This window comes from Melitaea cinxia, chromosome 16 (genome assembly GCF_905220565.1).
Source record: "Melitaea cinxia chromosome 16, ilMelCinx1.1, whole genome shotgun sequence".
In the NCBI taxonomy this organism is placed as follows: domain Eukaryota; kingdom Metazoa; phylum Arthropoda; class Insecta; order Lepidoptera; family Nymphalidae; genus Melitaea; species Melitaea cinxia.
The window spans coordinates 13813889-13838114 of NC_059409.1; the positions used below are offsets into that span (position 1 = coordinate 13813889).

General features: G+C 31.8%; 1 long non-coding RNA gene across 1 annotated transcript; it reads left to right on the forward strand.

Annotated features, from left to right (window-relative positions):
* The first annotated feature begins 885 nt into the window (after positions 1–885).
* On the forward strand, positions 886–17022 carry LOC123660818. Its single transcript, XR_006744252.1, has 4 exons — positions 886–895; positions 1116–1118; positions 6318–6324; positions 16942–17022. It is a non-coding gene; the product is annotated as an uncharacterized LOC123660818 (long non-coding RNA).
* Positions 17023–24226: the final 7204 nt, after the last annotated feature.

A 24226-nucleotide genomic window follows, 5' to 3' on the forward strand; every position in this document is an offset into this window, starting at 1 on the left:
AGTAAAATCGTAATTACCTGCTACCGTTTGACAGCTATCATGAAGCATGGTGTTCTCACGCCTTGAGAGAAATCAACCACAAGAGCTAGATAACGTGAACTTGTTAGTTATACTAATATAATCGACAAGTTATATCCTTAAAAACCAATAAAGCATCCGGATCGCTACATTTTATTCTGCTGTATTTGTTCAAAAATGTTTGTAGTTCATGGCACAGAACAAAAATTGTTCAGGACCCACATAATAATGTACTGTGTGGCTACGGTACTAAAGAATATAGCCACCCCCTCTCTTCCCGTGGGTGTCGTAAGAGGCGACTAAGGGATAACACAGTTCCGCTAACACCTTGGAACTTAAAAAGCCGACCAGTGGCGGGATAACCATCCAACTGCTGGCTTTGAAATACACAGGCCGAAGACGGGCAGCAGCGTCTTCGGTGCGACAAAGCCAACCCTGCGGTCACCAACCCGCCTGCCCAGCGTGGTGACTATGGGCAAAACACATGAGTTCACGTTATTTTTGGCGTAAACTTGTGGAGGCCTATGTCCAGCAGTGGACTGTATAGGCTGTAATGATGATATAATAATACCCACAAACACGACCTTGCATACGCACGCGTACATAACAACCACACATACCCACACAACCACAGAGTAACATTTTTCTCGCTCTAAAACCATACTCTCCATATCTCCCTTATAGGTAGAGGAAGTCTGCAACGCAGCAGTACGATATTTACAGTCTGAAAGTAGTAGTTATTAGTACACATTATATTATTATTGTATCCACAACATAACAATATAAAATATGAATTTTACCGCAATAAGTATTTACGGGCGTTTGTCTTGACAATCACAGTCGGTAGGCGTCTCATATTAGCTCGAGACACGACGCTGTGGCAACTGTAATCGTTGTATTTGTGGTCTGGCGGCGAGTAGTGATAGTAAAATACGTTGATGAAAAATTAAATCGTATAATAATTATTATAATTATATAACAAACTAACTAAAATTGTATATATATTTTTTTTATACTACGAAATGACTAGTTCTTGTTTTTGAACCACGCTTATGATGACTGATCCATTTTTTAAGTTGAAGCGTAATGTTTTAAAGCTTGTTATCTTTTCTGTTTTACCTTTATATTCCATTTTTTTAGTTGATTTTTTTATATTCAATTGATTTAATAATGTATTGTATAAACCCATTCATATCAACAAACAAACGAATTCTTCATAATATAAATGACTACGGTTATGGAGTAATTCGGCTGAGGTTTTCATTATTGTCAGTATATAAAGATAAATAAGAACGTTTTACACTCTATAATCTTGTAGTATGTATATGTTATCAGCTGTAAGGCAAATATAACAACAACCAAAACGGGCTAGAGGAAGATATATATGTATTTGTATGACCTATACATACACTTATTATGCACGCATATCGCACCCGATCGCGTCAGCCAGTTGCACTGACCAGTATACCCACATATTGTCAAATACAGAAAATAACACATAATTTAAAATAAAAATAACCTACTTATAAATAAATACCATTTGCGATTACCTATATGTAAATGTATTTTTAAAACCAATTTAAAAGTTTTGCATTAATAAAGGTAATCATTACGTTTATCAAGAAACGATATAGAAATATAGAAACTCAATATATAAATTGATGACCTCCTTCTTTATCGTCAGCTAAAATATATATACATATATATGTAATGTGTATTTTTTTTATACACAATACACACACGGTCGTCTGTTCCTAAAGTAATCAAGTTAATGCTTGTGTTATAGGTAACAGCCAACTGGTATAAAGCTACATTTTTTTTGGATAAACATACTTATAAATAATACATATATAAATATATAAATAAATATGTATATTACACCCAGACTAAGAGTGGGAATCGAACCCACAACCCTCGGAGCAGAAAGCAGGGTCACTACAAACTGCGCCAACGGGCTAGTCAAAATAATGTAATGTATAAACCTAATAACTACCTATAGTCTCTTGTCGGAGTTTTTTTAGGAAAGCTGGGTGTTGGATTAAGCTCTTTTTATCCGACTTCCAAAAAAGGAGGTCGTTCTCAATTCGATTGTATTCTTTTTTATCTATGTTACTTCAAAACTTTTGACTGCGTGGACCGATTTTGATGATTTTTAATTTAATCGAAAGCTGATGTTTATGATGACGTCACATTTATATTTCAACGAGGTCTGATTACAACATTTTGAGTAATCTTTGATAACGCATATTTAATTTACTCTTTTTTCGTCTACCTACGTTGTATTAGTTGTCGATGTAATTGAATTCGTTTTTTTTTTCTTCTTTTGAGAGCAAATACAATTATTTATTCATTACTAGGTCGGCAAACAAGCGTACGGCTCACCCGATGGTAAGCGATTACCGTAGCTTATAGACGACTGCAACACCAGTAGCATCGCAAGCGCGTTCCTGACCTTTCCCCAATTTCCCCAAGGAGCTCTGGTCACCATACTTACCAACAGGAACACAACACTGCTTGAAAACAGTATTATTTAGCTGTGTACTTCTGTAAGCAGTCTGACTATCCCTAGTACCGACCCTTTCCAGCAGTGTTGTGTTCTTGTGGTGAGTAAGATGATTAGAGCTCCTTGGTATCGGCAGCATGTTTATCATGCTTCTAGTGCTACAAGTAGTCAAGCTACGCTAATTACTTACCATTAGGTGAGCTGTACATTTGTCGACCTAGTTATATTAAAAAAACTAAAACATACACCCATAAAACGAATATAAATAACTGTTAAAAACATCATTTATCATTAAGTAGCTATTACATACTTAGTCAAGAATACAGTGACGGACGAAATATAGTTTGTAACAAAGAGTTTGTGCTAACGTTACATTACATATCTAGACACCGGTCTGCGCATGACCAACGTGCGCGTGCGGTCAACCCGCACCTTGATCTATGACTCCTAATGCTATGAACATACTTATTTGAGTCATCAACGTTTAATCATTTTAGCTTTGAAAGTTTACTTGCTTAATATCTGTACACAGTTAACTATAATGTATGTTAAAGTACAATATGCATCTAGTTATTCTCTCATCGCTTCATGCCTATAAATCAACTAGTTGTACCCCGAGGTTTTACACGTGTTAATTTGAGGGAACTATAGCCTATAGCCTCCGTCGGTAAATGGACCATCCAACACACAAATAATTTTTTAATTCGAACAAGTAATTTCTGAGATTTGCGGGTTTAAGCAAACAAACTTTTCATGTAAATATAAATGTATATAAATATAAATGTATATAAATATAAATGTATAAATATGTATTGTATGTGAACTTCGAATATTATATTCGGATCGAAGGTTAAATCTCAAGTAGGTACATAGATCATGAATAAATTAATAATAAATTTTAAGTATTATTTACTTTAATAATATTATATAAAATATGGGTTTACTTCTAGCAACATTTACAATCAAATACACAACAAAATGTGATTCTTTTTATTATACTAAAAATAAAAATTCAATTTCTAGCAAATATCATTAATATTTTCGTTTCACACTACATACAAAAACACTAAAACCTTTATACTTGATAACACAAATGTATTTCACACAAACAAATTTCAAGTGCCAATCTTTTGTAATAAGCCATTCAAAAAACCATACCATAGCAATATAACACAAAAAAAATTGTCCACCTAAAAGTTTATTGATCCTCGTAAATCCTTTTCACACAAATGCATTTAACTTACAATAATACAGTGGTTTGTTTTTGTCACCCAAAGTCAAAACAACAACAAACTTATCTTAATCAAAAACAATTACACAGTCATTAAAACAAGCTCCTCAGGGAGTCCACAAAAAAAGATGACAAATCTAAACAACTGTCACAAATCGATTGTCCTTTTTTGTCCACTTCGGTCAGGCGGCAGCTTGTAAGGAAATTTTATGCTTCCACGCCAGCCTTTTGAATACAGAGTAAAAACTACCAAAACAAATTTTGGCCCTGCCGTTGGCATAATTCTTACCTGCGAAAGAACTTAGTTACTCTGTGATCGTAATAGACTAGAAGTAGTGGATTGTCGTTAGAGGCAACCGCAAATTTGTCAGACCACCTTGCAGCGAAATGAAATTTATCGTCCTGAAGTAAGGAAGAGGATGTAAGCCGTGCCGTTGCATAATCCCCACAATTTATGGTCGCCTTTGTTGATTTTATTGCGCTTTGTCATTTTATATTATTTCATTATTCAAGTACTAATTACCTAAAAATATGTTTTTGGACAAAAAGGTTGAAATTTTTATGTCGTATCTTTACAATAAAAGTAAGAATGTATAATTTTAATTATATATCTATTTAAGTACCAGTGACAGGCTTAGCTTAGCCAATCGTCTGAACAGATATCGGAAGCAATTCTATGAGTCATTATAATCGATTTCACAATAATATATTGAGTATATCTCCAAAATCAATCACGCCCACGGAAAATCGGATTGTATTCAAAATCTGCACGTGAGCCAAAGGTCGCTCCTTGTATTAGAGAGAGGAAATCCGGAGTTTATTATTATATCCGACACTTAGGCACTTTACCTGACCGATTGATAAAAGATCACGTAGAATGGGATCGCAGGAGCTATACTTTTTTCCTTAATTATATGGTGTCAGGCTCTTCCTGGCAGATGAAAAAAAATTCAAATTTCGAACCCATAAAAAATGTGATGCAAATAAGATGCAACGGTCTGATATTGTTTAAAATTGAAACTGGTTTTTGCAAAGAAAAAACGGTTTTAATATTCTCACGTTAACGTTTTTTTTTTTTTTTTATGAAAATTTCTAATGAGGGTTTAATTTGAAGAACTCTTTGGGGTTTGATTTCGGTGACTTTTTTTTTGAGTTTTTGCTTAGTTTTATTGTTTGCGAAAACAACGTCTCGTAACACGGTTGTCTTAAAAAATAATTACTATGTTGATTTATGCACGTTATCTTCGCATAAATTTATTTCTTATTATTTTTTTATGTAATCTAACCACCTTCTTTACTTTCTCCAATTTTAATATGTAATAATCGAATTCGTTTCGTTTCATACATATTCTTTATTATCATTTTTTTTTCAGAGTAAGTTAATATCTACACTGAAAATATTAAATAGCTTTGTAAATAAATTACAACATAAAGGGTACAAAAAAATTTATAACTAACATATTTATATCGGAAAATAAATATTGGTATATTTTTAAATTTGAAAGCTATACTAAAAAGTAACGGAAAATTAAAAATCAGAACACTTCCTCGAATCGCGTGTTCAAATTTTTTAATGCAATGATATCGCAGACAAAGGAAGACCGCATCTCCTATTGTGCCAAAGAAATAAATTAAACTATCCTTAGGGGAGATTTTTACCGTTAATTCTAATCTACATGAAAAAAAACTTAAAAAAAACCCGCGGATGTCTGTGGGAACATGGCATCTTAAAAAACTGAACACAGGAAGCGTACCGTAAGTGTAAATATCTCGGTTGACAGTGGAGTTTTATGACGGATATTTATTTGAAAGATTTATATCGATGGAACCCTCGGAGAGCCTTTTGTTTTCATAATGACCTACATAACGTTAGATAATTTATGTAAAATTAAATAGGTGAAAAGAATACTTACATTTTCTTTGGATAAAGTTCTTGAAGCTGTAGTTCTTTGGTTATTCTTTTCAGCAATAATCGTAGGTCTTTCTTACGTAATGCTGTTATATAATAAAACATTATTACCGACGCTAATAAAGGTAACGACGCTTATCTATTTTTTTTTTTTAGTGCCAGACATTTGTCCGCAACTTATTTTTAAAACAAAACAATCATAATAAATAAATTTTACCCAAAAATTATAATACACTAGTATACTATATTTACTAGTAAATATATTCTGTTACAATAAATATCAATTGAAACACTTTCAACACTTAGGCTTTTTGATTCAAATTTGAATATAAAAATTTTAAAAATATATCAAACCTTATTCATGAATTATTTCAGACATAAACTTAGTTCGTAACCATGGTAACGATAAACAAAATCATCCCTACCTTACAAACTTTGCCAATCTCGCCCGAAAAGCAGAGGACCCTTATTTTTTACATCAGATAATCGCGTAGAGTGTTTATAAAAACATATGCACATTTTTTTAAGTACGGATCTCCGTTCAAGGTGCGCGTATTCTGTAAGGGACATCTTGTACTTTTTAATAATTCTCCAAGTGCATTTTTTGTATGCGATAAACTTTTTTAAAATTTCTCACGCAGAGTGCCATTGTATAGCTGATCTGTGGGTAGATACATCTGATTGTATTGTCGATCGCATTCGAGTGGAATTAATTGTTTATTGATAGAAATGTTGCATCATTTTTATTGCTTTACTATATTTAAAATTTAAAAAAAAAATTCACACGCGCAATTCTATTGTCATAAAAAAAATACTATTTTTATTTTCTAAACAATAACAACAAATTAATGTTAGTACGAATCAAAAAATATCGAAACAAAAAACAAATAAATTGTCATGTATTAATCAAATTATTATAAAAACCGTAACGGACGCCGTTGCTATTGTTTAAGTTAAAAAAAAATGAACCGATAATAGTCACCCATTTGCGTCTACAATTACACAACAGTAACTATTCCCGCATATTCATTACTTTATAAAAACTGTAATTTAATATAAACGAGACGAAATCCGGCCAATTGAATATAAAAACAGTAAGAAAAACAAATCTGCTGGGGGCTACTGGATGACAAAAAATTAAAAGGGGTATGTAAAAACAATATAAAAAAATCTTGCCCTATTATTAAGTTTGGGACAAGCGGTAAATTTCGTTGAAATGAATTCATGGGTTTGTGTCGTTCGGAATTGTTTCATGCATTTTATTTGGCTTTAAATATAATTATAATTATTATTAAATATTAACAACATTTAAGGGCGTTATTCTAGTCCTTCACACAAACACCTTGATATTTCCAAACACAATACCTACATACTCATTCTCATTTCGCCACTTCAATGAGAATGACACGATCTTTAGTCAGCTATCCTATAACCTTAGATGTTCAACATTCAACCCTTTCACTGCGATGTGTCAATTTGTTCATTCGATCAAATAGTAAATGCTTCAAGCTCATTGTTCTATAAACAATGGTTGAAATATATATTAAATATAATCTGTATAAATAAAAATGAATTGCCGAAATGTATGAGCCGGTATTGCTTCCTAATGACTGAATCAAATTGTATAAAAGAAAATTAAAAATAAATATGTATATTTATACAAAAAAAAAAAAAAAATGGTACAAATTTTATCGGATCAGCAAGTGATAGGTAACTAATTATTAAGTCTTTCTCTATTTTAAGTGTTGCTTGATAATTTTATACATTGCTACGTACAAGTAAATCAGAATTATAACTGTACAGATAGAACGAAATCAATCAATAGAACGAAAACTTAAAATCAATGAAGCTTTAATGAAAACAGCTAAATAATTCTGTTTTCAAGCAGTGTTGTGTTCCTATTGGTGAGTAAGGTGATCAGAGCTCCTGAGGGAGGAATTGGAAATAGGGTCGGCAACGCGCTTGCGATGCTTCTGGTGTTGCAGACGTCTATAAGCTACGGTAATCGCTTACCATCAGAAGAGCCGTACGTTTGTTTGCCGACCTATTTATATATATAAAAAAATGTATATTAAATCCATTCTCGAAACGCTATTAAAGATTTTCATAAACTGAAAAATATTCAAAAAAAAAAACTACCAAACAGTGGCACTATAAAAATCACATGATGTAATCAATATCCACACTTCATATTCGTAATAAATAAATCTACAAAAACTATGACGAAGCAGATGCAAAACAAACTCACTAACGAACTACGGACGACGGACATAAATTATTTAAATTTGACTTGTAACACTGTATGGGTGACACGGGATATGCATAAAAGGGTTAGATTAAAAACCCTGGGGGTGAGGTTTTTTGTACTTTCGCGAGGGTCATAGGATTTGGACGATGTTTATTATATTAATAGAGTATTGCATATTATGAATAATTTTCGCACGATCATTGAGACTATACATATATACATATAAATTTTAATTTAAGCTACACAATTGTCAAATAACAATTACGTTTTATTATTCAGGATTGACTTAAAAATAGCTTAAAGCACTCCGATGTAATTACGGTCATATGAAGATTGTTAATTGTAAAAAAAAAATCATATATAATATAAGATACAAAAGTTTGTTATAATTATATTATACTCTGTTATATAGAAATAAATATAACATGAACATGTATTAAAAAATAAAATAATATTTGAAAACACATACATAGAATTGTTGTTATATTTACTAGAACAACCGGGAAAACTTTGTAAATACTCTATCAGGAACCTTATAATTTTAACAAAAAGGTTATACAAGCTACCAGTCGAATCCTATTTATAATCTGTGCCCCTTTACCGCAGGGCATCTCCGTATTTTTTTACTGACATTATCTGTGCAACTCATGACTTTGCTAAAAAATGTGACCAGGTGGTTTAAAAAAATATTTAAAAAAAAACGGTAGATATTGTCTGCTAGGTACAAACCCTTGCGGACAATAGTAGCGTAATCCTTTACGAAAATCCGCGACTTCTCTTAACATGTGTTACGCATGGACCGTCCTTTTGTGTGTATTTTTTTCGCGAAAGGATATAATACACGTTATACTTCCTTGAACATTGTGATGGACTTTATATCGGACTCGTTTTATAATTGAATTAATTGCAAAAACTATGTTTACCGGGAATAAGATTTTTACTGAGGTAGATTACAGTACAAATAATTTTTTTAATTTTGTCCTTAAAACTAGAACTAAATTTAACTGATCTACAAATAATTATATATTGTATAATATGCATTTATATATTGTATAATTATGTATTTATTATATATTATATTTTTACTGTCAATATGTTAAGATTGTACATGCTAATTTTGCAACTGTTTTATAATTTTCCTGTGGCAGGACTGCTGGAAGAGATTCCATCATGTGATAAGTAGTGCCTTTGTACCAGCATTGTTTGTAAGAGCTATTTTCTATTGCTATCCTAGGGTTTATAAATTGTTAAATAAATAAATAATTAATTAAAAAACTATATTTGAGTATTATACACTAAATACTAAATTATATTAGTCTATAACTGAATATAATATCTATTTATTATTTATTTATTTAAAATACAATAAACCTAAAACGTGCCGTCATTCATTGTTTTTACTTGAACACTAGAACTGGATTTAAAATATTGTTTGTTTTACTAGCTTACGGTTATCGGTTTTTCTTTATATTTTCTTTTAGTAAAACCTTATCCTGACACTGACAATAACGAAGACATCAAAAAAAAAAATTTTTCCACTGAAAGCAGTCGTTCGAAAGTTATGCACGTTCATACAAAATCAAAACCAAAAATAACTTTATTCAAACATACAAATTAATTAATTTATACAAATTAAAATTTCAAATTGATTATTATTTATTTTAAACGTGCGCTACCGCCGATTCGGAATGTAGATTCTGCAGAGAAGAATCAAAGTCAATCAATCAGAGAAGAAGAAAGATGGAAATATATATCATATCATATAGGTATTAAGGGTTCGTATATTAAGGCAGGTTGTGAGTGTGTCGAATATACTAAGGGTTCCAAATGGATGATTTTTGACGTACAGACAGCTATGCTAGGGGTTTCACTCAAAGATAAGATTAGAAATGAGACTCCGTGAGAGAACGAAAGTAACCGACATAGCCCACAGAATTAGCAAGTTGAAGTGGCAGTGGGCTGGTCATCTGTGTCGCAGGACCAATGGCCGTTGGAACAGGAGTGTCCTGGAGTGGAGACCGCGTCTTGGCAAACGCAGTGTGGGACGTCCTCCGGCCCGTCGGACCGACGATCTACGTAAAATTGCCGATGTAGGCTGGATGAGGATTGCGGAAAACCGGGATGTTTGGCGCAAACTTGGGGAGGCCTATCTCCAGCAGTAGACTGCAATAGGCTAAACTGCGAATAGTTGTTACAAAACACTACATCATCAGTTCGCAGATGCATCGTAGATTGAATGACCTCTTGCTATATATATACGAACATAACATTGTACTCATAATACATACTCATAACTATTGGGATAACAGATATTGATATCAACTGGACCAAATCGGCTACTTCTTTTTTTTAATAATAAAGAACCGAGTAATATTAATTAAAAAATCTAAAAATATGTTTTCCAATAGCTCTCGACATAAACAATGGCTTGTCGGACACACGTGTTCGCTTAGCATTTTATCGATTGTCGTCATATCGCCATTGTCCTGGCCGATGCGGGCCTGTAAGAGTTATCGTGTCATGGGACATTGAGTTTTTGTATCCTGATTACGTGTGCCCCGTTAAGACTCGCCTTATCTATTGTTTTAATTTCACATACTTGTATACGTGATTGCCCCGAAAAAATGACAGAAATTTTAAACTTAGATATATTGAGAGTCAATTTGAGGAAAAAATGTAGTAAAATATTATTTTACCTTCCCCGTAAATGGACTATCCAAAATGAAATAATTTTTTTAATTCGAATCATTAGATCCTAAGTTAGCGCGTTTAAACAAACAAACTATACAACTTTTTAATATTAGTATAGAATAATACAAATACTTTATGAAGATTTTCGTAGAATACTCTATGGTATAAAAACTTAATATGTTTTAAAACTATATTCATTTTAATTATCACAGTAAAATATGGTTATAATAAATATCTAAACATTTAAAAGCTTGATTCACACTTTGGTATTAAAATACGTTACAATTACTTAAAATACTAGTACTTAAGCTATATTCAATGTACCTTTTTGTTTATATTAGTACATCACTTTTTTCATTGAGGTGTGAGTATGAGACCAAACAGTGTTGTGTTTCTGTGGTCAGGTAGACAAAGCTCCACGGCAAGATCGGATCGGCGACACGCTTGCGATGCTTCTGGTGTTACGTCTAGGTGGGCGTAGACTGTACTATATGTATACCACCCTAGTCGTAAAAAATCTATATTAATTAAGCCTTATAAAGATTTCAGTATGAATGACCTAAATCCATTCACACATGTAAAGAATACCTAGCACCTACATTTATCATCATTATTAGAATGATATAAAGAATTATATCTAATTATTAATATTTAAAATTATATCAAATTATTAATATTTAAAGTCATGATTTATGAATTGGTATTAAAGTAGGTACATAAAATTGTTACTTCGAAATACTCGTACTCGTCGTCATCGTATTGCTGATATGTGTTTTTTTTAAATTTAATTTTTAATAATATTTGCAGAAAAATTCCCACACAAAAACATTTTTGCCAAACAACGAGATACGGACAGATGCATCGATGATAAAGAAGATTCCTCAAAACTCTACCCTGAGAACTACTCTAATCCTCACCTATGACCCCAGGCCATTTGCTTTGGACCGTTAAAAAAATAAATTACACTGGCAAAGAATAAGAGACCATTGTTTGCAATAAAAAGTTAGGAGTAAAGTTACCTTCGAATTTGAATAAGTTTTTTACTTACGAGGGGTGAGTACAAAAACTTCGCCCCACAGTACAGTCCGTGTGTGATTTTTTTTTAAGACGGGGGCACTAAAAAACGATATATGCATAGTATTGCAAATTGGTTTTGGTCAATATTCTCACGATCGCATCTGTTCCTGAGATGGATGACTCTCTATTGCAATTTGATATTATAAAATCAAAATTTACTTTATTAAACTTAGAAAGCTCAAAATTAAATTAAATAAATAAATTGATTAAAGTCAATTTATACCAGAAGTTTTATTATAATACTAGAGCAAGTTTGTAGTTTTATTTTAGTTTCATTTAGTCGTCTGTAATAAATAACTAGGAAAATTTTAAATATTATTTAAAAAAATTCCTATGTGGTTACGACAGTAAAGAATGTAGCCACCCCCTCTCTTCCCATGAGGTGGTAAGAGGCGACTAAGGGATAACACAGTTCCACTACCACCTTGGAACTTAAAAAGCCGACCGATTGTGGGATAACCATCTAACTGCAGATTTTGAAATACACTGGCCGAAGACGGGTAGCGGCGTCTTCGGTGGAACAAAGCCAGCCCTGCGATCACCAACCCGCCTGCCCAGCGTGGTGACTACAGGCAACACACATGTATTCACGCTATTTTTGGTGCGAACTTCTGGATGCATATGTCCAGCAGTGGACTGCGATAGGCTGAAGTAATGATGATGATGAGTGATAAAAAAATCTATAAACAGCTCAAATGATTACTGATGTACATTGACTCGGTTTTACTATTAGTGCTAATTGTTAACAGTTTATACCTTGTTATATTAATTAGTTAAACTAAAAAAAGCTTTACTCTACTGCTTATATGAATACTTTTATGATTTCTACACGTTATGTCACATCGGGGCATTAAAATCAGTGATAGAAAATATATTTAGTAGTACATACACAAAGTATCTACCCGCTAGATTGGTGTCGGAGAACGCTGATACCTCTTATCGTGGTACCCATTTTCACATAAGGAAATGCATGATGCGGGCTAACTCCGTGCCTGTGTTGTTCTACCTGCCTGTGTAAGTTAAAAGGCAGTAACCGTTTTTCATTGCTATTATAAAATTTTGACGCCATCGTATTTCTTATGTGATTACAGTTGTTAAATACATCATTGACCCACCCTACTTTATTAAAGCTATATATTTGTACGAGTATATAATACTACCATATATTTAGTTCATAAAAATTCAAAACTTTGACAATTTATTTACCATTGTATTTTTTATATAAAATACAACATGATTAATTTAGTTTGATCTGTCATTAATGCTTAGTAATATTCGACGCTGTTTTTTTCTATGGTAGAAAGACAAAGTGGGCAAATATTTTTAAGGCCAAACCTATCCTTATTTACTTTATTAAAGCCTCTAAGGATATATAAAGAGCATACTAAACATTTTAAACATTTTTATTTAAAGAAAAATATAAAAAATATTCTTTTAATTGGTCGAATATTAATTTACCCAAAAAATTGAACATTCGTGAACTCTACCTGTATTATTCGTATACGCATTTGATTACATGGAAATAAAAACTTATAGCGTAATCATTGTTTTACGAATTTTATAACTAATTACATTGAGCTATTATTAATGTACGTAGTACATTATACTTCAATGACTTATTATAAAACATATTTCTTACTATTAATTTATTATTATCGAGAGAGTTTTCTCTTCTTTATAAATTCAATATTTTTACATAAAACCGCATCAATGAGACGTCACTGTCATTCGATAGCACGTATTCGAATTACCGTTCATTATAACTCGGGGAAAATAAAAGACCTCCATAAAGGACGGAGCGCGTACGCAGATGCTTTGTCCACTTTTTATGCATTTCATTGAAATGTTCGCTACCGTTATATCTACAATACATTTTTTAACGCGCTAGATCAATTTGTTGACAGATGCTCTCGGTTAAATGCGTAAATATCGTATTATTGATTACCAAAAAAAACTCAATAAGTTTATTTACCTATATTAATACTTCAATTTGAATGAATAGGTAAAATATACAAAGAATTTTTATGGTCTACAAATCTAAATGTTTCTGTCAATAAGCTCGGCCTAAACGTCTAAAAATCTTCTGACATTGTAATGTTTTAATCGATTTCTGCATAGTTTTGATTCAAAAGTAAACGTTCGTGCATAGTAGTCAAAACTGAGTAGTGTCAAAACAAAAAAAAATTGATAAATTAAAAAAATATATGTCGGTATGAAGTTCACCATGTCAGGGACTTAAAAATAAATAATCATTTAAATATCTCAATAAAGCTCTTCATATTACTAATTCAATAAACCTGTACATGAAATACCACACACCCATATATAATTTACCCATTGGCTGTAAAGCTGGACAGTCCCCTCTGGAGGTACTGGGATGGTGTACACGTGGCTATGAGGTAAGCTTTATTAAAATTTGATAGTATTTAAGTTTCACATTTAAATTAAAAGAAATGCAGCCTATCTCTACGCGTAATAAATGATTTTTTTTTCTTCGACATGACCTGAATAATGTGTATCTAGTGAAATAAAATGGTAGTATTAAGATTATTTATAACCATTTAATAATAAGTAATAATTTAGGTATTTCGTAAAATTAGTCTAATATTACTATGGACTACTTTAATTATAATAAATAATAAATTCATTATTCACATTAATATAATATCAAAAAATGTTAAATAATAATTATTGTAAAATTATTATTTATGATAAACATTATTTTAAAAATTGTTAAATTTTAAAATGTAATTATTTTAATGTTTGTAATTGTACTAACACTATACGGGCTATTCCTGAAATAAATATGATATAAAATTACTATTATTAAATATAGCGATTAACACACCAATATGGTTATTAGAAGTATAATTAATAATGCACAGTTGGAGCCATCATTGACCCAGGTTTACAGTGCACGGGCGCTCTGACTCATGGCTTTATCGAATTTTAATAGATGCATTGCAAAATTGCATGCGTAGGCGAGACGCCTCAAACACGCTTATACTCGTAATTTTCAAGGTTTATATTTTTTTAGAAAGTGTCAATTTAATTATTAATTTTTAATAATGTTTTACAGTATGAAACAATTCATTTCACTTTCATTGTCTGATTAAATTTGAATATCTGCTTATAATCATGACACTGTTTCTTTCTTCTTTGTATATTTAATTTTTCAGTAAAATCCGTGGACTTTAACAAATATATTAAAAATTAAACTCGCTTTGTTCAGCCTGTAATATCCCACTGCTGGGCATAGGCCTCTTTCTCCATATAGGAGAAGGATCGGAGCTTAATCCACCACGCTACCCCAATGCGGGTTGGCGGATATATTCCTTGCTATGAGTGATGATCGCTATCAGGTGTACATGATACCGTTGTGCCAACGCATCATCGTTAAAATGAAACTGAAGTTTAGTTATTAATAAAAATATAATTAAGTGTAGCATAGAAACATAGTTGTTGTTCCTAACCTGGGGAAGTTAATGACTGTATTTTAGGTAAGCCAGGTAATATTAATGCACTTTTTCTGAATAAATTTACTAAAAGGAATTATTTATTCCTTAATAAATAACTTCATGGGTATTAAAGGCTGAGAATGGAATCCAGAATCCCTGTGGCAAAGTCGGGGTCACTACAAACGGGGCCAACGAGTTAGTAAAATTCGATCTACTCGTATTAAGCTATTGTTAATAAAATGTTGCTTGTAGAAACAATAAAAATCATCATCACTTCACACACAACCTATCGCAATCTACTGCTGGACAAGTTCGTGCCAAAAACTGCAGCTGTGTAGCAATGAGTGACTGAGCTGGTACAATATAGACTTCACTGCCAATACTGACATTTCAGTCTATTTAAAATAGATAGTCTGCTGTGTGGTTACGGCATCAAAGAATATAGCCACCCCCTCTCTTCCCGTGGGTGTCGTAAGAGGCGACTACTACACAGTTCCACTACTAACTTATAAAGCCGACCGGTGGCGGGATAACCATCCAATTGCTGGTTTTGAAATACACAGGCCGAAGACGGGCGGCAGCGTCTTCGGTACGACAAAGCTAGCCTGCAGTCACCAACCCGCCTGCCCAGCGTGGTGACTATGGGCAAAACACATGAGTTCACGCCATTTTTGGCGCGAACTTGTGGAGGCCTATGTCCAGCAGTGGACTGCAATAGGCTGGAATGATGATGATGATGATGAAATATGATTTTAGTTCAACCGTGTAAAAGTTATAAGAGAGGATATACCTACTTTTATTTAATCAATCGTATTTTTTTTTTAAATAGAGCACAATATTTTTTGTAATTTTTAGTGTTCCGATATCTTAATTCGGGCCAGTTGTACCGTTTGTGAATGAAGTTAATGGTAATATAATATAATCTTATTGGAAATAATACATTTACTAATTCACCGTACACGACAAACAATAAACTCATCTCATGCAACGCCTTTACTTTCGTATCTCATGCAAATTTGTCCAACTGACAATGAGCCATTTATGCATATCTACAAAATTACATTTACAACCTTCCTACCTACCTTCGCAATACGAATAGTCCGTATCATTGATGACGTAGGATTCAAAATTGCTTGTGAATTTTTTTACGAAAGCGCATCAATAATATGGTGGTAATATTCATATTATTATGCAAATGTGTTCGAGACGGATGGACAGACGCTGTTAGAACAATAATAGGCGTGGGTTGGATTAACTCATTATAGTGTAGTTAGCATCGCCTGGACTAGCGCCTTGACCGATATACATTTTGAGTAGAAGTAAAGGTTGTGGGAACATTTACGAAATGCTTACTGCATTCCGCACGGGAGAGTCGCTTGAATCCTATTGTTTAAGATTCCGAACATTATAATTATTTAAACAGAGATCGAAACTTTGTAACGTAACATTCGGGCTATTTATAACGCAAACACGTTTGTTAGGAATAAAGTCTATGATCATATTATTAAACATTCGTATTTCTTTAGGCTTATATTTAGTAAGGTTTTTTTTTTTTTTTTTTAATATTCTTTACTTAATGTTTTCGATGAACTAATGGAAACAAATTTTGTGTGGCTGTAAAAAAATAAATAACAATTTATTAAACTGAAATCCCCGGTTCACAAAAGTTTTGCATTTTCAATTAATGTATTAATTTTGCATTATTACCAAACGAAATATTGAAATGAAAATAATTGTAAGGTTTGATCAAATTTTATTAAAATAAAGTTATAAAAAACTGCGGCATATTATAAAACCATTAATGAGATCTAGCGTATTGAAATGATGCGCTACAGCATATGACACGGTTCCAGGTTGTCGTTCCAACGGGACATCCTGATAACACGTCCACGGTACACTGCAGGACATATTACACTTATAAAACATTAGTTTTTTTTTTCACAGATAATATTTTTATAATATCACACTTATTTATTTATTTTTATTTTTATGTAATTGTTCGGCTATCGTCAAACTTTAACTATTATATTACATTTAACAAATTAACAGAACATGAGACCTTTGTATTCACTTGGTTACTTTTTCAAGGTTACTTTTTTTGTATTGAATATTTTGTTTTTGTACAAAAAATAATTTCATTATAAAAGAACCCTTATTTGTTATTATTAATAATTCGACCAATGTAAAGATTATTCAGATGTATACAGATAAGGGCATTTAACACTATAGCATAAATAGTTAGAAAACTTTGTAAAACTTTATAAATTGTGTAAAATATTTTTTACTATTACATTACTAGCGATGGAAGAAACCTAATAAAACCGAGAATAAAACCTAATTTTAGTTTAAATATATGAAAACGATGTTGGGCTACAAAATAAATATTACTAAATATTATTAGTTTAATACTTCTGGATTACTTGATAACTTCTGAATTCTCTTGTTTTATAAAAATGTCATAATCAGTACATTTACATTTTGAATTTATCGATAAAAGAAAAAAAAAACTAAAAATGAAGACATTCTCTTTGTATCGTTTTTAAATACAAATCGTATTTAATTTTTAAAGTAAATGAGAGGATGGAAATAGCAGTTTACATTAAGAGTAATTAAACAGAAGTGTGTAACACAATATGTGTATAATTAATTCGTCCAGCAATGCATAGATATAATGGTGCGACCATTGGCGCGCGGTCGCCAGCAATTACCCTATTGGAACCAATTGTTGTGCGACGCTGCCCGGCGTCCTGCTTATCAATTTCATAGCTTATCCTTATTAGAATGTTTGCTAACATTCTCATTGCTGTCACATTCAAAACATTAGTAGCGTCTTATGATACAATTGAGAAATAATTGTGTGATTAAAAATATAAAAAGTAACTTACAATAATGACCAGAATAAAGAAATAAGCAAATATAAATAAATATTGAATGAAATAAATATTGTATATATCGAAGATTGCTTTAATGTAACTATCATCAAAAAGCGTGACATAAGATGAATAGTAGGATATCAAGCATAGAAACTACACCGTAAATCCCATAATCTTTTTTAAAAAAAATTTCACTTTCTTCGCGTCGACGTCTTGCCATCTTGACCAAATTGCACGACAGTGCTGCCAACTTCAGGATGCCACGACAAACTCCCTTTTTCGTTCTATAATATTGACTGTGTCTGACATATACATATGTAAGTTTACATGAAAAGAACGTGCACATGAAGAGTCAAACTAGCTTACGGGCCCCAACCCACGTATTATTTGTATGCTCCTAATGCAAGTCATATTTCACGCCAAATAATATCATAAATGGATCATTTTTGTACGAGATTATTTCTATTTTTATCAATAAGTTAATCAAATTGAAGAATATTTGAACAAAATAAGTTTATTTCTATATTCGTATATATAAAAATCTTTTGGTCTTATGTCATTTTACAATTTAAAATTTTGAAAGTGATTATTTTTTTTTTAAAGTGAAGCTACCACTGATTCGGAATGTAGATTCTGCAGAGAAGAATCGGCAAGAAACTACGCAGTTATTCTTCTAAATATAATGTATAAACTTTGTTTTTTTGTTTGGTTGAGTTTTTGTTACACATCTAACTTTGAATTAAATAATATTTTAATCACATTCTGTTTTAAGCAATACAACCAATCAATTTCTCTCGTAGGATAAAAAGTGTTTATAATGACCGTGAATGTTTAAAAACTTTTAATAATTGGTCTATATTTTTTGCTTATATATAGGTATAATTAGTTTGACGACAGCTTTAGTGTAATTATGGTACGTGTGCCGTGTCGGCGGCGCCTAAACACCGACGATTCGGTTTCGATTCTCGTTCAGAGTAGATATTTGTGTTTATATAAATATTTATTTCCGATCTGGTTGTTAGTCCTTGTGGGTGTTCCCAACGTGCCCCGGAGATCACGTTAAGTTGTCGGCCCCGGTTGTTATCATGTACACATGAAAGCGATCGTTACTTGTGGTAGGGAATATATCCGCCAACTGATCCTCTTCCTACACGGGGAGAGAGACCTATACCCTTAGTGGGGTATTACAGGTTGAAGCGATATAATTAGTTTATGATTTTGAAATTAAAATTGATTTGAAAAATGTAACGCTTTCAATATGTGTAACTATAACTTCAATATCACATAGACATGCATAAATATTTTGTACACGTCCAGTCTAAGTTTGTTATATAAGTATTTTATTTGTCCCTTCAACAAACGAGCTTATCTCCTACTTACATTATGTGAATAATAGGTCAGCGGCAAAAAACATTTCATTAACAATGTGTATTGATGCAGAAAACGCGATAATCAGTAATCCGCTGTCCGGTAATCTATCTCAATTAAAAAGTGATTACATATTGAAAAGATAATTCCAAATAGATTCTTACATGATACATTGTATTAGTGGATTATGGAACTAGTGACGAATTATTTATGGGACATTCAAATTATATCGAAAATTAAAAAAAAATATATTTGCCAGCTTGGACCTGCGGCGACTTGGACTCCTTAAAATCGATAAGTCTGATATCTGGATAATATATATCTACTTATTTTTTATTAGTTATTTATTACATTATATTTCAAAATACATTAAGGAAAATAAAATTAAAATAAGTATATAAACAACGTACTAAAAAATATTTATTCATACTAAGCTTACGTTTATTAACAGTGTAGGACTCAAAACATAATAATAGTTCGTTCTATACTACACTGGGTATAGATACCCAGTGTTTAAAATTAAAAAAAATAAAATAAAAAGTAGGTACCTCTAATTTAACGATACGAATAAATACAACGTGGAAACGTAATTAGATCAAACGAAATTCACTCGTAGCTTAATTCGACCACGACGATTACCTTAAAAGTCGGGCGTACGTTTAACCGACTGCGTTTAATGAAAACGTACGACTCTTTGATAACCCTGTTATGGCGCTAGACGCTACGTCTCCGCAAATTGGCTCGGATGCCTCGTATTTACAGCCATTGTCCGTTTTGTTCTCGTTTGGCCAAATGAGACTGTTTAGTTGGTCATGATGAAACCATTGTTTATGTAGAGTTATGACTGTTACTGTAATGTAATGTATGGATCAGAAAAGAACAAATTGGGTATTAAAAAAATAAGCAAGATTTGGCTTTATTTAAATAAATTGTTCTCTTTTTGATTACAAAGAGTTTGATATTCCTAAAATTAAAAAAAAAAAACATCAAATGTATTATAAAACACACATATATATATATATATTAAAAATAAAAGTTGACCTCCATGACAGTGAATCTTAATCGTCAAATCAACAGAAACCCATCAAAGGAGGCCATTCGAACGACATTTTATATATGTATATCTTATATCTCAGTATGTCTTAACGTATAAATTTTTCTCAAATAAGCCAATTTGAATATAAGAAAATAATATGATAAAACTGTAGATTAAACGTAATAATTTCGTTTTCTTACTGTTTATCTAAAGCATCTTTGACTCGGATTGTACACGATGAAATGTGCAGAGACCATCGCCCAGTAGATGGCGCTAGTGATTTATTGCTAATGCGCGAAAGAGAAAACGCTCATAAAACCACGTTCGAACGTTTATAGCGCCTTGTCTGCCACAATTGTATACTAGCTGACGCTCGCAACTCCGTTCACAAAAAAGTGCAATATGTGTATTAGGTTCAAAGCACCGTATTAAGATGAAACGTCCGTCAGTTTTGAAGTTAGATCTCTAGAAATACGAATGCGGAAATCTCATCAAATTTCATTTATAGTACAGAGAGACAGACAAATAAGTTTTTTTTTTTAATTATTCTGAGCCTATGAAGATCCATCATACATTTTTTTCTCGAATTAAAAAATATTAACGAACGTACATAAACCAATTCAAGCTTTATGTTATATATAGAGAAAAGACTGTTTACGTAACTTTTGGTTGGATGTTTAGAATTTTTTAATAATTGTTGCAAGGTATATAAACGAAGTAGAAGTCGATGATTGTCTACAATATTTTAGTGTTTACTAGTTTAAAATTGTCACAACTAAAACAAAAGCTGGTGCTTGCCGTGTGACTTGAGATCTAACGAGAAGTTTTTGAGGTGGGTATCCCCAATAATCTGTATATTGTACTATACTTGTCATTCTAAAGTTAAGTATTCAATGAGTATCAAGTAGGTTTTTTTCACTAAGATTATTCTAGGACACAATTATTCTAGTACGTCCTAGAATCATAATACAGTTATACAATAAACAATAACACGTAAAAGGTAACTATCCTTCTAAAAGATTTAACCTTCTGAAATAAAAAAACTTAACCACATAAAATGTACGTTAATAAGTCGCAACAATTCAAAATCAAAACAGCATATAATTATGTCAGATGAGTTTAATGAAGCATAACCTCAAAATACGATAAATTTCGCGGTCCGTAGTAACGACATAACGAAGCTCTGGCTTCGTGTATGACAACACGTAAAAGGTAACTATCCTTCTGAAAGAATTAACCTTCTGAAATAAAATAAAAAACTTAGCCACATAAAATGTACATTAATAAGTCGCAGCAATTCAAAATCAAAACAGCATAAATGTCAGATGAGTTTAATGAAGAATAACCTCAAAATACGATAAATTTCGCGGTCCGTAGTAACGACATAACGAAGCTCTGGCTTCGTGTATGACGGTCGTGCTGGACGGTCGGACCCCATCACGCGGAGCGTACTTTATACATGTGGTTAGGTGATGGTACAATGATAAGTATAAATCTTGAAGATTGAAGAGAAACATTGACACGGTCATTACTATGTATTCACGAACATAAATTTAGATTGCATCTATATTATAGAATACGAACGATAGATGACTTCAAACAAGTACGTTGTAGTATAAAGTTTAGCCTCAAGAACTTTGATTTCTTTTTATTATTCACTTATTAAATTACAATATGATTACTTAGAAGTCTTTTAATATAATCTTTGAACGATTTGCTTTAGGTTTACAAATTTGATATGTACTTATTATTAGAGTAAGTTGTAATTATGGCAATGGCGTGCAGTCAACTATTTTTTAATAATTCTTGAACGTATTTTAATCGAGAGAAAACACGAATCTAAACTCAAAACTTCCAAATTTTAATTTTGACTGAATTTTGAAGTGCTTGCTTAACAATAATTATTTGCTTGCAATGAAAAAATAATCGAACGTAAAAGGAAAAAATTTCTTTAAAATGTATTAGCGGATTAAGCTTTCACTATATAGAACAAAAGATATTTGTCGAGCAATAGAATATCAACAGACTTTCGGAATCTATTTTAATATTATCTTGACTATATGAAGACTATCAGACCATTTCCTCCATAATTCTTAGAAATATTTTGTTCATTGTTTTCTAATGTTAACGCGAATTTCACTAATTATAATGAAACAACTTTTTCGGATTTTATCGCGGCTTATTTAGATGCCCGTTTCGGATACTCTACAGCAACCATGGTCACGGGAGGACTCAGTGTCGGGTATCTAAAAACTTATTAAACCGCGATAAAGTATGTTGTTGTTTTATTTATGATATTTAGGTAATTTTGACACACTTCGAGGATCGTGAGAAAGATGACAAATATCACGACTTCAGGACACGATTAAATTATACATATATAGTACATAATATAACTAATATCACCATCCAAGGAAAAATGTTGAAAGAAGTATGGTCAGCTGTTACAAGAAATATTGTTTTCAAGACAATATTTATTTTGTCATTTTTGCCTTTTCTTCCTCATATTATCGTTTGCTTTTTATAACTGATTGTATTTTTTTTAAACATGTAATTCTTTTAAATAAATAAAAGATACAATTTTATAAATTTTATCTATAGTGTATGTTGTAGTTATGTTTCAAAATATTTAATTCGTAAACCACAGGACACATATTTCGACCGTCTGTGAGCTAAAAACTATGATTTAAAATGTATCATAAATTTTCTATTCTTTAATAAAATTCACAATACGAAAATTTAATTACGACAGTTTAATTTCGTCAGCATTAATCGCAACGTAAAGGCGTTGTTTCATAACCGAGCGATCCGTGGGAGCGTTCAGTTGATGCCCTCGTTCGGGAGATGAGGGATGTCACGACTAACGAACACGAGCCACCGTCCTGTACTGTTACGAGTATATCTGTTTTTTTTTTTGTAATATTACACATTTAGATTTTAATTTTAAGTAAAGGAAAGTTTAAAAAATTAAATTCTAAATTAGAAAACTTATCTAACAAATTCACTATAAAAACAATTCTACAATTGGGAGGGTAGCGTAAGAAAATTATAATTTTTTATTAGATTAAAAATAGATTACAATTTAAGTAAATAAAAGTTTATGAAGGTGACATGTTGCTTTTTGCGGTTATTATAAATAACTAACTAACTAACCTGGAGGTAACTAACTCAAAGCCTTTCTAAATATCTTATTTAAAAGTTTTGTAGTAACTATCCATCATTGATCGTTCTTTCTTGAATAACATAATTTCGAACATTCGTATTGTCTTGTAGCGACATCTATCGCTCAGCATTCGAACTACGAACTAAGAGCTGACGTATTCTACATCGCGATATTAAAGTTATCAGAGCAATTGAACATAATACAAGAGCTCGACAACAACCGTCGCAACACCCGTCTGGTCGGAGGATCCTCCCTTTTCGATGGGGGATTAGGACCTTTACAGCCCCTTCCTTGCACCCCTAAAATATAATTATATAATTTTACATGTATTAATAGATAATTATATAATTAAATTTTCAAATCGAATAACTAATTTTGATAAGTTAAAGATAAATCCTATAAAAATTTAGATAGTTACACATCGAAAGAAATACAGTTACTGGCATTACAGAAAGCTCAGTTAATCTCATTACTCACGCGCACGCATAGAACCTCCCCGGTCCATTGATCAGGGCGGTGACAGCGAAATGATAAGACGAAAATAGCGTCATGCATAAGGTTATAATTTCTTACCTCTATCCACGACTTTAAATATATCCTGTAATAAAAATGAGTTTAATAAACATTCAATTTGTGCTCAAAGATTAGAAT